Genomic DNA, 17045 nt, shown 5'->3' with positions numbered 1-17045 from the left:
TTCGTTTTTCTTACCCTTGGGATCTCGATCTACAGAAATACAAACATGAGTTCAGCAACAGCGTGGAGGTGGAAATGAGCGGTGAGCCGCCAGCTGAGCACACCTCTGGGGCTTCCCCTGCTCTGGCGAGGTGTTTTTGGGATGGGGCAGCATCCAGGGGTTGAGCATAACATAGCTGACAGGGGAAAACCCTCCCAGCCACGTCTTGTCATGGCCATGGCATGTCACTCTGCTGTCATTCTTCTTCATGGGCCCATTGACCTGAGTGGAAACTCTGCGGAAAGCCGGGGCTGGAGGCAGCCTTTGTCTGACCGCAGACACGGGGAGCTGGGGCTCCGGGGAAGGAGCAGGCATGGGGAAACCTGCTCGCCGTGCCCGGGGATGTTTGCAGGGGATTAAGAGGCAAGCGATGGCTCTCCGGGGCTGTCTCGAGCACGAGGAATTACCTGGAGGGGCTGCTGGAGCCTGTTCGTGGATGACTGGAGAATTTTTTCCTATTCGTAGTGACAAGAAGCGAGCCCAGTGGGCTGGAAACGTACCCCGAGCTGGCAGGGGAAGGCAGCTTTGCTCTCTGCAGCTTGGGGGAAGCTGACCCCGCTGTGGCAAGGGCATGGGGTGCTGTTTGCCCACCGCCCAGCATGCTGGTGGCAGGGGGAGGCTGGGGACAGGGCACGTCTGCCCCAAGAGGTGCTTCAGTGGGTGGCTGCACTGCACAGTTTTAGCTTTGGAGAGGAACAGGGGAAGAGCAGAAAGCAGGGGCAGGGACTTTGCCCTTCCCTAAGCTTTATTGTCATCTCCTCTCTCCTCCTGGGCACAGAAATTCAGCACAGGGAAGGTGGTGCCGGAGAGGAGCTGGAGAGGAGCAGCCTCCCCTGCTCCTGCAGCTCGGGTCCCCACCGCTCCATCAGCTTTCTGCTCTAATATTTTGTAGGCGCTGTCCCCATTTTTTAAATTTTTGTTATTTTTTTTTTAGTTTGCTAAAGGAAAAATCTCTTAATGGTTTCTTTCTCTCCTGCAGGTGTCCGGCAGCAGATGACAGGCCAGGGCTGCATCGGGGCGGGCAGCACGGCGTGACACCGGATCTGTCCTAGGCTGCACCAGAGCAGGGACCTCATCAGACAGTGGTAAGGAAACAGCTTCTGATTTCTGCCACATGGATAAATCACCCCACAAAGTGCTGAACATTTTCCCTGTGATTCTCCCGTGCCTGGGACCAAAGGCAGGATTTTGTGAAGGTGGCCCCATCCCTTCCCAGGGCATCTGTCTGCTCTGCATCAGCTCCCAGCACCTCTGGGGCAGACATGGTCCTGTGCCAGGCACTCCCTAGGGATGGGAAATGCCCTCGTGTTCATGTGGGGCACGCTTGTTTGAAAGTCTCAGTTCCACTGTGAGTTAGGATATGAGGATATGAGGTTTTACACGTGTGTATCTGTAAGTATGTGTGCACATGCATGGCTTTGTGTTCTCCAAATATGCATACTTAAATGAAAATGAAATGTAGATTGTACTCCCATAGCGTTTTCTTATTTAAAATTCTAATATGAATCACACAAACAAAATATCCTTTTTAAAAGGGAAAGGTGAAATACGCACTTTCTTTACTTTCCTGGCAAACTCGTTTTCTAAAACAGATTCTGTATTGCGTTGCTTGGACACCTTATGATTTGTTGAGGCTGAACAGTTGAGCCTCTGCCTTTTTATTAAGGACTGAACTGTAAAATGAAATGATGGTGGTTTATAATACGTAGCTTCATCAGCCAGGAGCTGGGGAATGGGGTGTCTTTGTGGCAGAAAGCTATTGCAGCCTCTGCAGGTCACAAGGCAGCAAGCCTGCTCTATGCAGGTAGCTCTCTGATTTTTTCTTGTATTGATCCGCTTGGGTTCGAGTATCTTAGGCTGAAAGATTTACCAACCAATGGCTCTGTAATGGCTTAAACCTGGAGTTATTCAAAGTGGTTTTCAGGGTAAGGCTTGTATGAATAAAAGCACGGTGGTGCTGAGAGATGAGAACCTCGCCGCGTGTATCCGTGCCGCGATGCTGCTTGCAGGGCGAGCTGCAGTTACACTGCGCCTTCAGAGAAATTCCTGAGACTCTGGGAGAAACCCAAGTGCTCAGGCTGTGAAAGGCAGCACCCAGCCCTGCTGTCAGAGCTGGGGCACCCCTCGAGCAGCAGAGATCTCGGCCATCGAGGCTGTGCGCGTGCGACCCGGCGCTTTTTGGTTTCCAGCATCGAGGTTGTGCCTTGTTTCCAGACCCAGAACTTCATGGCAATTCCCTCCTGCAGGGAAAAATGAAACTACAAAAAACACCAAACCAGTGCGCAAATGGCAAGCAGAGTAAAAAGAAAATCGTAAAACAGAAACACGTTTCACTTTCCAGCTTCTCGGGAGTTGGAAATAATGTGGAAAAAGATGTTGTTCGTTAATACTGATGAATGATCCTCTGGCAGCCCCATTAATCAAAGCTAATCATCAAAATGTTTTTGGGAGCGGAAATTTGTAGGCGCTGGGTTTGGTTCCTGTATAGCATAGCTGCCTTTATCGGGGTTTGTGAGGCATCCAGTGGCCTGCTGATTTCTTGACTCGGTATAAGCTGGGAGGGCCCAGCAGAGGCTGTGCAGGCACCAAGGGCTGGAGCTGGTGCTCCTACAAGCAGCTGAAAGAGGCAGGTGCACATCCCCTGTGACCCTCGGGGGCGATTTTAGCCCTAATTTCTAGCTCTGATTTTTATTTATTCATTTTTGGCGTTTGCAGTTCAGGTACCTCTTTGCTGCAGACTTGCAGTTTGGGCAGGGTGATTTATTCCCTCGCGTTTCAAAGTGACAGCTCCATGACTAAACCTTTAGACAGGGCCCTGCAGCAGTTTTGCATCCCGTCATCCGCACTGAGCGCTGTTTGGCTGTGCAGAGGGGCCCTGGCTTGTTCCCATCAGGAAAACCACCCGTCTGGTCGCCCACTTGGTAATTACAAAGATGTTCCTGTGGTGCAGGTGTAACAGAGAAGGTTGGCTCAGTTGCCTCATTTAGCAAGTGTCCCATTCAAACCAGTGAACTCCACATCCAGGAGGTGGAAAATGGATCTGCCGAGTGCAGAGCAGACTCCCTAAATCCGATTTCCATCCCAAAGCAGCTCAGGAGCCTTCTCCTCCTCGGTGGGTCTAGATCAGGAGCTCTGGAGAGCACGGGGCCGGGCAGATCCTCGCATCCCACGGGTGGCAGGGACACCTCTGCTCACAGGAGCTGCCAGGCACGGCCCTGTCCCATCACAAGCACAAGGATCTCGTTGGGAAAATGCTCCCAAATGCTTTCCAGGATGGATTTACGCAAAAGCTGCAGTTATTCGCACTCATTGTGCGGATTTTCTTGTGACAGCAAAAGGAAGGAAGGTGAAAATCATTAGTGAGAGCCGAACCCTGGGTCAACTGCACAAGAAACGCGGGCTCCTGCCAGCCTGATATAAAGGAGAGCCGGAGGTGCAGCAGCATAAAGCTTTGTATCCTGTTTGTGTGTGTCAGCACAGCCTCAAATCTGTTGTTTTTTTCTCTTTGTCTCGGTGCTTCTGATAACTTTTTGCCTCGCCGTTCTCGCTGTTTGTTTTTCCTCCCGAAGAGCCGATGGCTGACTGTGTTCCCCACCTCAACGCCTCGACTTGCGCTGTTTATTTAATGACCTTCGCTCACTTCGGGATGATTAAGTTCATCTGTGGCTGGGTGTTTTGGTTAGCATTAAATTCCCTTTATTTTGGGAAGTTCATTTCCACACCGTGCTTTCTCCCAGTTGCCTTCCTGTAAGTGAGGAGGGTGGATTTTGATCCAGGTCTCCCCTCCTCCAAACTCCTGTTTTGCAATTTTTCCTTTCTGGCTTGCGACCGGCTTTCCAGTTCTGCCTCTCGGAGCGTGAAAATCCACCCTGGAACAGCACGCTTGCTCCAGCAAAAAAAAAAAAAAAAAAAGGAAACTTTCTGCTGCCGTCGAGCCGGGAGCTGATGCTGATGCTGTGAGGAAGGTGCTGCGCCCCTCGTCTGCGTGCCCTGCGCTGTGCCGTCCCCAAAAATCCCATCTTTTGCCCATTTTTCTCTCTGTCACCATCCAGGATGGTGGTGGTGGGTCTCCTCGCCCATTCATTTACCCCGGGGGGAGCGCAGACCTCTTGGCTGCCATCCGTGTGTCTCAGCAAAGCGGTGACTCAGAGGGCTGTGATTTTTTGTGCTTTGGGTTTGTGCATGGGGTGGTGGTTTTTTGATTTTTTTTTTTGCAGTGCCGTGTCCAGTTGGGGCCCCGCAGCAGCCGGCGAGGGAGAGCGGGGCTCATCCCTGCAACAGCAACCGAAACGCTCCACCTGGAGGTGAAAGCAAATTATAACGGGGGCTTTGTGGCCGGCTGGTGGTTTTAGATCAGAAGCTGGACCAAAAAAAAAAAAAAATAAGGGCAGGTATGCGTGTTGTGTCGACCTGAAAATGGAGCTCTCTTAAGGGAAAGGGGCTGCGATGGGAAAGAAAGCTCTACCACCATGAGCTCGCTCAGATTTTGAGGCCAAAAGTGAGGTTTTGAGTTTTCTGCCCATGCATCCGGGCATGCCTGTGCTTTCCTGGATGCTCATTGCAACCCCGCTGCACCCACTTCAGACCCCGAACATCCCACCGAACTACAAGCCTTCCCCATTCAACCTGCTCACCAGCAGCTTGCGGTTTCCAGAAACAGCATTTTTCAGCTATGAGCAATTTGCTGAAATGAAGTCACCCAGGCTAATTAGGAGGCTAATTCGGAGAGCCTCAGGACCCTGGGGAAAGCTGGGGCTGCGTTAGAGGCAGCATCTCTGGGTTTTGGGATAAGAGCCCTTTGCTAGCTCAGCTGAAAGCTGCAGTGAGCGAGCTGGTGATCTGATCCACCGGGCATTTCCACTGTTCCTGCAAACAAAAACCTTCCCGTGTCTCTGGGGACGTTCTGCACGTAAATATTGCTCCGAGGGAAATTAACGTTGAATATATGTGGAAAATAACCAAAAACTATAGTCATATATCTTGCAAGAATTACAGGAAATTAGCGCAAGTGAATTACACTAAACAAAATTACCCTGCCATAGAGCACATGTGGTCTGAGGAAGAACTTGAAAATCATTCGAGGAGGCTTTTTTTTTTTTTTTTTTTTTTTTTTTGCAAAGCCTAATGGATCTCATAATTTTGCACGGCCCTATTGGAAATAGGAAAGAACCTGCCTCGTTCAATTAAGAATTAGAAGTAGAGCAGCAACAGGGAGAAAGATTTCTTTAAAAAAAAAAATAAATAAATAAAAAAGTGACTTTGTTCTCAAGCTCCATGAAATCCTGCTGAATTGGGAACTCTCTCAAACACTGCAGTGTTTGCTGCTTTTCAGAAAGCCTTCACGTTTTCCCTCCCGGGGTGCTCTCGCTGCAAGGATTTCACAGAATCACAGAATTTCTAGGTTGGAAGAAATTTCTTTCCCGTCCCCAGCAATCCCAGCACTGGTGCATCACCAACATCTTTTATTTTTGGCCCCAAAACCTTGTGTTCGGCCAGGCAGGAGGGAGAAGGGACCTGGCTCTCCTTCGGCCCCAGCCAAACGTTCACTGAACTGGGCTGAGGACTGGGCTGGGCACTGCTCTGGGGTGGCTCTTGCAGAAGCCAAGGATCCGTTCCCCAAAACGTGAACAAAAGCCAGCACCTCGAGCACGGCGAAGCGTTCGCCGCTGTCTCAGGAAGCAGGAAATTCCTACCACTATGTGGGGAGCGCAGAGTTCAGGCGGACAAACAGCGGCGCTGCCTTAATTGGGGCTGGGCGAGGAGCAGACACCAGGAGACCGAGCACATCAATGCGCCTTCAGATCCTGGGCCATCCGTCCCGGGAGGGGGACGGTGCAGCTCCAGCCGGGTCATTTTAGAGCCCTGAGAGCTTCTTCTAGCAGGAGGAGGTGCCGAAACAAGAGCAAGTCAATAGGGAGCACTGGAGGGCAACGACTGCAGCTTTTGTGGTCGGGAAGGGGAAGGATGCTCTGTGCATCCTGAGGGAGCTGCCCAGCCCCGTGCAGAGCCCGGTGGCATTTTGGGGTTGAGGGACCTGCTCGGCCCCTTCCGTGGCATCTCACATCCCAAAGTGAGCTGCTGCTGCAGCTACCTCAAAAACCAGCACTGGGAGCGGTGTGTGGTGGGATCCCTGCTGCTCTGTGGGGTCCCTCCTGCTTTGTGGGGTCCCCAAGCCCTGTTGGTGTCCCCATCCTCCCTCCAATGGGGACAACGGCAGTTTGATAGCAGTGCCTGGACAAGCTGGCGAGCAATAAATTGTACGTGGGCAAGGCTGCACTAAAGCAACGTTATAACGCGCCCGCATGTTTCATCTTCCATCTGTGAGGTTTAATATGTTCGTCCAAAAGTTCTCAAAATCCACCAGCCCCAACAAGCCAGACCTTGCTACGTGTGTGCAGCACCTCTGACCCCACCACGGCGTGCCTAGAAATGCAGATTTATTTATCATGGGGCTACACATCCCCAGTTGGGGTTTGGGGCTCCAACGAGCCTCCGTGCAATTGGAGCGGTTTGGGAAAGCGTCCGTGCGTTGTGTGCAGGCACTGCAGGTGGTCTGCGTGGGCACGGAGCCCCCGGCACGTCCCCGCTGCCAGCTCAGCTCTGTGCAAGCAGAGCGAAGGGCGAGGGGCTTCATCTCGTGTATGGAAAGCTGGCGAGAGCAGGATATGTCCTTCTGGGGGAGGTTATCTGGACGGGGAGTTCTCTGGCACCAAAATGTGATGGTTGGATAGGAAAAAGTGTTGGCTTCGATGTAATTCTTCAACTGTTGGAGTGGGTGTGAGAGGGACTACTATTCCCCCCATTCCCTTCCCAGTCTTCTCCCCTCTTCCCTAAAGAAAACCCTCTCCCAAACAAAGAGGTTTGTTATGTCTCATTGTCTTCTCTGGCACTTGGAAATGCGAGTTTTTCCCATCTATCTTTTTGGCATGGGTTCACGCTCTGTGTATCTTTGTTGGTTTTGCACTGATTCTCGCCCTGAGACTGACTTTGGGACCATGGGAAAGGCTTTATGGCTGCGATGGGGCAGCGAGATGTCTGAGCAGAGGCACTGCTCATCCAGGCAGTGAAGCCCGTGGCATCACCTATGGTGGGCTACACCACCCCAGGGTCCAACCCAGGCTGCCAGCAGGAGGCAAGGAGTTTTACATCATTTTTTTTTTATTCCTCAGACACACAAAACCTCATTTTGATGTAGCACACGGCAGCGAGTCCCGCGCATCCTTCTTGTGGGAGATGTTGGGGTAAAAACCCCACTGGTCCTGGGCAGGGGCTGGATGTATCTGTGAGAATTACCCACCATGGGGTTTGGTGTTAGCAGGTGATGCAGGAGGTGATGTCGGTCGTATGGGAAGTATCTCCAGCCTAGGAAACAGAACAGGTAAATAGGACCCCAAAGCAGAGTCCCCCCATCCTGAGCTGGGCATTGTGTGGGAGACGTACGTGGCTGGAGGAGCAGCACAGGAGCCTTCAGGAGAGGCAAATTGGGCAAAATACCCCAACCTGCAGCCAGCAGCCCTTTCTATAACCTAAAGAGAGGGTACAAATACCCACGAGGAGAGCAGTACCCATGCCCGACGTGCAGTACTCGCCCCGCCGTGCCTTGCTCTGCGCCGACCTTGACAAAACGTGTGCTCCTACTTGACTCTGCCACTTCGCCGTGGAGATTATTACCAATCCGGCACATTTTTGAAAGCAAATGAGGTTTCAAAACGCCTGCTGATAAGATCTTTCTTGCCCTCAGTGGAGTCATTAATTCAATATGCTGAAATACCATTTTAATTAGTTTGCACGACGGTCCCAAGAGCAATGAAATAATGCTCTTTATTGTGTGAACATGTAGTGCGCCATGCGTAATCCTGCTCTTTATCTCTTGTCTTCTGTTCTGTCTCACTGGCAAATATTAGTGCATCCTGTCTCCCCGTCACAGCCTTGTGCGAGCACGCCAGCAATCCCCAGTGAAACACTCGATGGTGCGTTAAAACAACACCGCAGTTATTGCTGGGGCCAGAAAAATCAGAGTAAAAGGCTGCTTTTGATAGCTTGTGATGTAGCCAGGTATTACGGTGCCCCCCGTCTGTGCATAGGAGCATTTATCCTTCATCCCCATCCTCCTCCTCCCAGCTCTGCTGGCTGTCACGGTGCCGTGGTGGGAGCAGGAGTCACCCCAAGAGAGCAGAGCCGTGGCTGTGAGCTCTTCGTCCGTGGGAGATGTGATTCCAAGGATGGGGATGGACCGAGGGATCCCCCCGTGATCACCCAGGTGCCGTGCAGTGAGCACAGAAAGTCTTTGCCCATACTCCGTGGCCAAAGCACTGCTTGGGTTTCATTTCATGCCTGACGAGCACACCGAGCTGCTGGCGTACCATATTTCAGTATAACACCAGGTAATGTCCTCGGTATGCACTTCTCGAAAGGTTATGTCACTTAATGGATGTCACAGAGCTGCGGCGAAACTCCCCTGTCGGGCTGGGTCCCGCTAGGCTGAGCTCGGTGTTTAAAGCTGGGTTTTTTTTCGGATTTGGTCACCTTGGGCACAAACCAAAGGTCTTCTCGCCATCACATGGCCCAGCTTCTGCAGGCCCACGTGGCCGGGGCTGACTCCCTGGGAGAAGTCAGCAGCTGAAGCTCATCCTACGCGAACGGGGGGAAATGGTGGAGATTTTGCAATTCACCTCTTCAAGGAAACGTGACAGATAAAGTACACAGAGATCCAAACCTTGCGAGGGTTCCAGATAAACCCAGGCGTTTCATTTCAGCTAACCCAGGAACTAGACAAAATAATAAATGTCCGAGTCTCTTTTCCTGCCTCTTTTGCTTAATGGCTCTCAAAAGGTCTTTGAACACAAGTCCAAGCCCTCTAAATAGCCCCAAATCCTCCCTCATCCTGTTTTGATGCACCTGAGCTCTCCTCCAGCCCTTCTCGCTTTTATATCTGGTTGCTAAAAACGACCAGTGAGAGGTCTTCTCTTTCGTAATCGTCCCATCCTTTTCCAGATGATTCTCGCTCAGCCCCGCGTACGATCCAGGCATCCCACCAGGTCTGTTACTTAGTTATTTCAGCGCTGGAATTCAGATTTTAAAGCTGCTTTGCCTAAAAAGGTGCCTGCGCTCCTGGCTGCCGAGCTTCTAGAGGAACTGAGGATCGTCAGTGGAAACAGGCAATGGGAAAAACAGATAAGCTCCACGGTCGAGATGAGGTTTTCAGTCGTGAAACATAGGCAGAAAATATCCTCAGCGACAAAACAGAGTTCACCGGCTGCGTGCTCCCGAAATCATCACGAGGTGATCACGTTTCTCGTGAGCTCATCTCTGTTTTCGTGGAATGCGGTGATAAGCTTGGAAATCCGTTGTGCAAAAGCAAAGGTGGAAGAAAATCTTCAGCCTTAAAAAGCAGCTGAGGGCTGAAAACCAACCTCATCTTTGCTCCCTTTTGAGGTTTTCTCCCGTTTGTAGCCCCAAGCCCCTTCCAGGCGTCCCACAGCTCGTGTGGGCTGAATTCCCTTGCAGCAGGGAAGAGCTGGCTGGTGTGGGGCACTTCAGACCCTGCAGGTTTGGGGACTGTTCCTACACATTGTAAAAAAAAAAAAAAAAGGCCTTGAAATTGATATTGGCTCCGAAACCCAATCTCCTCCAAATCAGGGAGGAGCTGCTAAAGCCGGTCCAGCTTTTTGTCTGTTGAAACAAACTGCTCTGCAAGAGAACAAAACCCTTAATGGATGGCTGAGCACGCCAGCAGCTTTATCGTCGACTGGGATCTGCACGAGGAGGTCGGTTGTGAGTAATAAGTGCATCCCGTCGGATAATGTGCCATAAATTAAAAAATAAAAAATAAAAAAACTGAGATGCTTCCAGGCCACTGCAGGGAAGAAGAGGAAGGACCAGAAGAGGAAGGATGGGTGCGAGCACACGCCTTGGGGACGCAGCCCACCTGGAGCAAGGGACATCAGCTATTAAAGTGCCAGCCCTGGGGTTTGCCCAGAGGGATCCTGTGCCTCGAGTGACACCATGGGGCTGTACCAGGACGATGGAGTTGGTCCAGATCCCGTCAGCTTTTTTTGGCCCCAGGTGGCAGGAAGGCGAAGCAGCGAGCTCTGCAGCTCCATGCACCGGGCTCGCTGCGTGGCAGGAGGTATCTGCAGGCAGCCCCCTGCCCCGATGCCGGCAATGTGCCTCGCATTAGGGCTGAAATGTATTTTAGTTGTTGTCAGCCTCCCGCAAACCCGTGCAGATGGTTTTGCTTTCTGCTGCAATCGTCTGGAAAGGGCACGTGCCCGCCGCTGGGGGGAACCAGCAGGTAGGAGCCAAAACGCACCCCAACATCCATTTGGGGTCACCATCAGGGGTCTCCTGGCTGCCACCCCCTCTGTATTACCCCAGAAGAGTTTATCCAGGCAGGTTTTGTCTCAGCATCCCGCAGAATAGCGTTGCTCACCACTTTGCAAATTATCCTGAGGTTTTTTTTTCTCCTTTTCTCCTTCCTGCGCACAGGACGGACGTGGCTTTAATGCCTCGGTCGTGCAGGGAGAGATTCGGGCTCAGGACATCCTTTTTTTTTAGCAATCCCCAATATCTTTTAAGGCATTACCTGCAAGCCGGGGCAGCCAGGCATTTTATTACCTACCTGCAAAGTGATTCCCGTCATTAGCTTTACTGTGTGCTGTAAAAATGAATAGTGGAATTTAACCTAATTGTGGTAATATGGAACAGCAAAGCTCTCCGGTTATGTAACGTGGCCTGCTCCTAACCAGGGAAAGGGAACCCTCTGAAATGTTATTTTTCCAGTAGGATGGCTGCTTTCTAATTAGGTTTATTAAGTAATATCAAAAGCATATGGAAGGGGAAATGCCATCGGTTCATCATGAAGCGATTAAGTTTGTTAGAAAGTGAAGAGCACAGACAGTGATTTCTCAGAGCTAGTGCTGAAAAGATAATATCTACCCCGGCTTATCGGCACATCTATCTCGCACGGGGCTCTTTAGCCAGCCCATTTGCTTGGCTTATACCGTCCAAGCCTTTCTGCCATTATCCTAGGGATTATTCTTCTGCCAAAACGAGAAGTAATCCCAAAATTCCCTTGACTGACTCTAGGAAGTTATTAGGACTTTGCTCGCGTGCGTTACATTTTTACACTCTATTATCCTATGCAGATCTTTCCTTTAAAGATTTTGCTGCTCGAACAAATCTGTCCGTTTCGAACCTAATCCAGCTGCAGTACCTGTTCTCCTCTAAATAACGCTTCTTAGGCTAAGCCTCTCCCTCCTGGATGCTTAATCGGTTTTTGGCACCGCTTCTCATGGCGAGCTTTATCTCTGGTCCTCTTTCCGTGAAAAAAGGGCACTTATTCGGTGCTCGGGCTGTGATGGGAGCTGGTATGGGACCAGCTGCTGCCTCCTGCAAGGGCCAGGTCTTGGGGACCAGCGTGGCCAAGGGCTTCCTCCAACTCTGGGTATCCAGGACATCTCCTGGAGCTCAGGGCTGAGGCTTCGAGATGGCCAGAAGGACGTGAGCAGAACAGACAGCACCCGATTATTTCTGGCCTAAACAAGTTTCTCTTACGCACGTGTTAATGAGCTGTTCCCACACAGCTAATTTAAGAGGGACAAAATCTACGCCAGAAGGGGAAGTGGAGGCAACAGCCTGCTGTGCTGCAATTAAAGCTGGCAGTCAATTAAACCAGAGCAGCGACTAATTGCTTGTAGGATATTCCACCACGATGCCCCTCTAGGTGCTGGTGTCCATGTGGGGGGACAGCAGGAAGGCTGGGGCTGCTGTTGTCCCCACAGTGTCCCCGTGTGACCGCTGATGTCCCCGTGCTGTCCCCATGCAGCTTCCAGCCCCCGTCCCTGCCCGGCGCCGCGCTGAGCGCTCGCTGCCTGCAGAAACGCTCCAGGTCTCGGTGCAGCAGCGGCTCCCGTGAATATCTGTCTTTGCAATCAGGCTCTGGTTTTATTTATTTGTTGTAAGCAGCCTCTCGCTGTCCAGCAGGCTCTTGTTTCGCAGTTGCCATTTGTCTTAATTGCTTTGTATTTCCACACCTCTGCGCTGCTGGCAGCGCGCGCGTTTCCTCCGGAGCTTTCCTGCCTCTCAACGTCTTCCGAGGGAAGCTTCTGCCTCTTCTCACACGCAGTCCTTGCTGCCTCTGTGCACGCTTTCCCGGGGATGGTTTCCAGCCTGTGAATCCCCCACCTGGTCCACGACCACTTCCTTACTCCCGTCCCTGTTTTGCACCCCCAGCTCCGGGCAGGAAAGCAAGCAGGGGAGCAAGAGACGTGCAAGGGGCTTACGGAGGGTGATGGGCATGCAAAGTGGATGCGTTTCATTCTGGATGAGTTTGGGAATATTTCCTTTTTGGTTGGTTTGCTGCCCTCATCGTGGGGTGGGATATGGCTTCCAGGTGCTGAGCTTTGGATCTGGGCAGCCCCTGCCCCAAATCTGCTGGTGGTCACTGTTCCCCCACCCAGCCCCATCCAAAATCTGCCCCAGTCCCTCTATGACCCCCCCCGTGCCCAAGCAGTCGGGGCAGTGACCCCGTGGGATGCGTTTACGTGTGTCGGGATGACAGAGAGCCCAAACGTCTGCTTCCCTTCAGCTGCGTGCTTAACTGTTCTCCTGGGCGAGGATTTAGGTTGTGGATTCGGGGACTGCTGAAGCTCAAAGCACATTTTCTAACCTTTAATCTGGTGCGCCTGCCTTCCTTTCCCATTTCTGCCTTGCTTTTGTTCCAGGAAAACTTTCTAACTGAAAGCTCAGCCGGTGCAGCCGAGCCGTAGACGGGTCCTTGCCGCGGGGGAGGGTCGCGCTCGTCTCCACTTAAAGAAAAAAAAGAAAAAAGCAGGGGGAATGAGAACAACATGCAAATCAGATGATGCAAGCCTATAACCCGACCTGGGACGTCACTGCACAGACTATTTATTTCAAAGATTCACCCTTTTCCATGGCAACTCGGGGCCGGAGGCACAGGCTGTACGGAGGAACGTGCCCTGCTAAAGCCATTGCCGCGGCCGGCGGGCTCCGCTTACGGCACCTTGCCGGGCTGGGGGGGCGGAGGGGCTGCACTTTACATCTTTCCATAGGAAACTTCCCTCCGGGGCCCAGCTTTTGCTCTGAATTTGAAGCGATTGCACAACCCAGGGGCTGCTCCTCCGCTTAGGAGAAGGATTTCCCCCCCCCTGACTTTTAACCACGCGGATTGAGCGGTGCCGCCGTCGCCGGTGGTGCACGGGAGATGCTGCTGGAAGCCGGCACGAGCATCCTTGGGTGGCTGCACCCCTGTCAGGGGGAGAAAATGACTTTCAGAGGAGGGGGGAGCATCGTTTTTGGAGGGGTTGGCTTGTGCAGGGTGCAGCTTTGGCCACCGCTACGTGCGCTGCAGCAGGAGCTGCTATTGCAGCGCTGCCTGCAGCTGCAGGAGCAGGTAGCAAACATCGCGTCCTGGCGCCCTCCCAGTGAGACCACACTTATGATTAATGGGCTTATAAAGAGGAGCTTCCCCTTCCTCCTAGCAGCACTTACCATCAGACCACATCTGCTGGCCTCTGGGCCTGAATCCTCGCTTTTGCTCCCGTGCTCGCAGGCGCAGAGACCCCAAAGCAAAAGCAAAGGGAAGGGGGCAAGGATTCACCCCAAAAATGCAAAACCTCTCCAGGCTGGGCACGAAGGGTGCAACAGTTGTTTCTGCGTTTTATATGAAAGAGACAATCACTCAAATCTTTTTTTTTTTTCCCTTTATTAAAACAAAAAGGACACTTGGCAGAGCCCGGAGTGCTGTTACTCATTTAGTTAGCAGAGCATGTGGCTGTTTGTGTAGATATTATTTCTCTGGAAACGCTGGTTTTAGTTAATCACTCTGTAACTTGTATTGGATTCTGTGTTTATGTATTAGCCAAAGCCTCTTTCTGGGCCTTTATGACATAATTTTGAAGTGTTGAAAAATCAGCTTATTCTCTGCCTTCACGGTCTGATATTTTGAAGCATTTTTTCCCTTGTGAAGAAAATCCTCATAAACCACCTCATTCTTCAAGCGAAAGAACAGCTGAAAAAAAAAAAAAAAAAAAAAAGCGAGAGAAAGGGAGCTTTTCTTGGCTCGAGAACGGAGTGGCAACATCCTGCTGGTTTGATAAGCCAGGAGGAGAAGGGAACGAGCCGGGGCCTGGTTTTGATTAGAGCTCCTTAGGGACAACGCGTGCCCAAAAGCGCTGGCGCGGGTCGCCCGATGCTGCCAGCTCCTCTTCCTCGGGGCAGGCGGGGCTGACAGGCAGCACGGATGCCTCAGCTCCTCGTTGGCTTTGTTTCAGCCTGCAGAAATGAAATATTTCCTGAAATGCCGTGCCCTCAACCCAAAGGGAACACCTTTTGCGCCCAGGCTTGCAGGAGCCCCAGGGAGCTGTCGTTTGCTGAGCATCGTGAGGAGTGCTTAGAAACCCTGCAAATCCCGCCGAGCAGAGCAGAGGACACCTCTCCAACTGCTCCACGAGTGTCACCAAGGGCTGTCCCCTTCTCAGCAGCATTCGGGGTCCTGCCAGCGTGCCCCCCCGTGGCCCTTGGGGACATCAGAAGGGGGACACCGGGAGGCCAGCCCTGCAAACCAACAGCACGCAGAGCTAAAGCGAGACATCTGTCAGCACGGCCAAAGCCCAAAGTTTAGGTTTTCGTAGTAAAAGGGCTTTAGGAGAGCTAATAGGAAATCGAAATGTTTCCATTACTGCTCCATTTCCATTAAAATAGTTTTTAAAAGTACATAGGCGGCTTTAGTGACATAAACACATCGGCTTTGGGCTGCTGTGCCAGGAGGAGAGAGTGAAAATGATTATTAGAATAGGTCAGCTATGGGAAAAACGTCGAGAAAAACCTCCTTGGCACTTTGGATCCTTTTCTGTTTTGCAGGCTTTAAAATGCTTTTCCTTCTGTTTGGTGAAACTTGCTTTTAGGGGGCATTTTTGACATTTTCCCCCTTCTTTTGCCCTTTTTTGCAGTAGCAGGGGGGCTGGCAGGAGTATTCGAGGAACCTCCTTCCTTCCACAAGCTTTTCATATTTTGTTTTTCCACTATGTAACCTTTTAAAAATTCTTCTAACATTAGAAATATTACGATGTTTCATATTTCCTTGGCCCAACTGTACCCTTTCTGCAGTTTGAGCTGCTGCTTCAAAGCCACAAAAGACCAAACTGAAACATAAAGAATTTGCTACCAGAAATGATGGAAAACTCAGCCACTGGCAAAAAAAAAAAAAAAAAGGGGGAAGAAAATAAAAAAGGGAGAATAACTCTGCATCCCAACGAGTACGCAGAACATTAAGACAAATGGGAAAAAGAAGAAGTTAGATGAGGTTTATTTGCTTCAAGAAAGGTCATTTCTTACTGGGTTTCCTCCTAAGAAGGTCTGAAATCCAAAAGGTTGACCAAGAGTAAACAGGCAGAGAAAATGGCTTTTGTCTGGTTCTGCTGGGAAAAATATATATATATCAGAGCTGTAGCGTGGAAGTGGTGACAAACATTATGTATTTTTAATTTCCTGCAATTTTATTATTTTTATCTGTTGTTGTCTGGAGATAGAAGCTGCAGCAAGGGCTTTGTTCAGCTGCTACGTGGGGATGCCGGCACGTGGCTACTGCCAAGTTCCTGTCCTGTAATTCCGCTGTGATTTGGGCCGATCTCAAGACTAAGGGAAATTAGTAACAAAATCCACGTCGCAGCATGAAAATGTGTTCCCTTCCATCCAGACATGTTGGTTTTGGCAAAACCCAGCCCAGGGATCAGCCATGAAACACCTGCGTGGGGCTGCACCCGCTCTCCTCAGCCCCCAAGGCTGCGACTCCTCCTTCTGACCCTTTCACAGTGATTTTCCTGACTTCCCATTCCCTCACTTTCTGCTGCTTTTAAAGCATGGCACATTCGAGGATAGCTTTGCTGAGCTTTTCAGGAAATGAGCATTTTTCTACTTAAAAGAGAAACACGAACGAGGGTGGGGGTGGCTGAAAAGCCAGAGGTGCCCCGGGGTGGTCCCCAGCTCCAGCCCTCTCCGACCCCTCCTGCAGAAGCGATGCTGGTGCTGGTCCCTTTTGTAATAAATGTAAATATTTGGTGATCTTTGCACAGCAGAGGCATGAAACCATTCTCCAGAGCCCCAATACATCCTTGCTTTTTAATCAGGAGCATCATGTACCAGTTCCCACCAGGCCAGCTCCCCGTGAGCACAAATCCAGGTTTCCCATCGGCTTTAAAAAGCAGCGTGTTTCCCACATGGGAAGGGGACGATCCTTCACAAGCACCCTTCCCTCCTCTCCCTGACACCTCATAAATCCAGCGTCTGCCTCCGGAGGCTGGTGGGAGATGCTGGGGCTGCCTCCCCGTCCCCAAGCAGCGGCGCTCGCCAGCACATTCATGGCAGTCTGGATGCGGAACGGCATTGCGTTGGACGGGGCTTTAATTAGTTTCCAAAACCTTCTTTTTTTTTTTTTTTTTTTTTTTTTTTTTTTTTTTTTGTATACAAAAAGTGCTAAGGGCCAAATCTGCTCTTCATTACCTTGTTTTGATTTTCCTGGAGCTAATTTAGGCTGCGAGTTGCAGAGATGAAGGCAGCGGGCGCTCTGTGCGTCGCTGCCCCTTGCACACCTCCGAGGGCGCACGGGCGCTCTGTGCACACACACGTGCACACGGGGTGCACCCAAGCCATGCTTTGCCTCCGTTCTTTTCCCAGGCCCTGCATGGGTCCTTAAAGCAATTCCCTCTCTCTTTGGCTTCTCCAGTCTTTCCCAGTAGCAGCTCCACAGGTTCAGTGGTGATGTGGGTGGAAGAACAGAAGGGCAACTCGGGGACAGATTCAGCAGCGTTTGTCCCAAACAGTCCTGATGGGGTTTTGTCCCTTTTATCCAGTCTTCGGCCAGTCTCATCCCCTCTGTTCTTCACCCAGCCTACACGTGATGGCACCATGCAGATGTGTTTAGGATGAAAGCTGGGTGCAGAGATTTGGAAAAGGATGGATGGAAAGGAAATGGGTTGAAAACAGCC

At 51.2% G+C, this 17045-nt stretch overlaps 1 protein-coding gene across 1 annotated transcript in view; it reads left to right on the top strand.

Moving 5' to 3' along the window:
* Positions 1–17045, top strand: part of ZNF469 (zinc finger protein 469) — a 232243-nt gene that overhangs the window by 139403 nt on the left and 75795 nt on the right. The window contains exon 7 of the mRNA XM_084533035.1: positions 1019–1124. The gene's annotated coding sequence lies outside the window, so the exon portion shown is untranslated. The remainder of the gene's footprint in view (positions 1–1018; positions 1125–17045) is intronic.

The sequence above is a fragment of the Aythya ferina genome (assembly GCF_964211825.1).
Source record: "Aythya ferina genome assembly, chromosome: 12".
NCBI lineage: Eukaryota > Metazoa > Chordata > Aves > Anseriformes > Anatidae > Aythya > Aythya ferina.
This window is presented reverse-complemented; position numbering and strand designations above follow the sequence as displayed.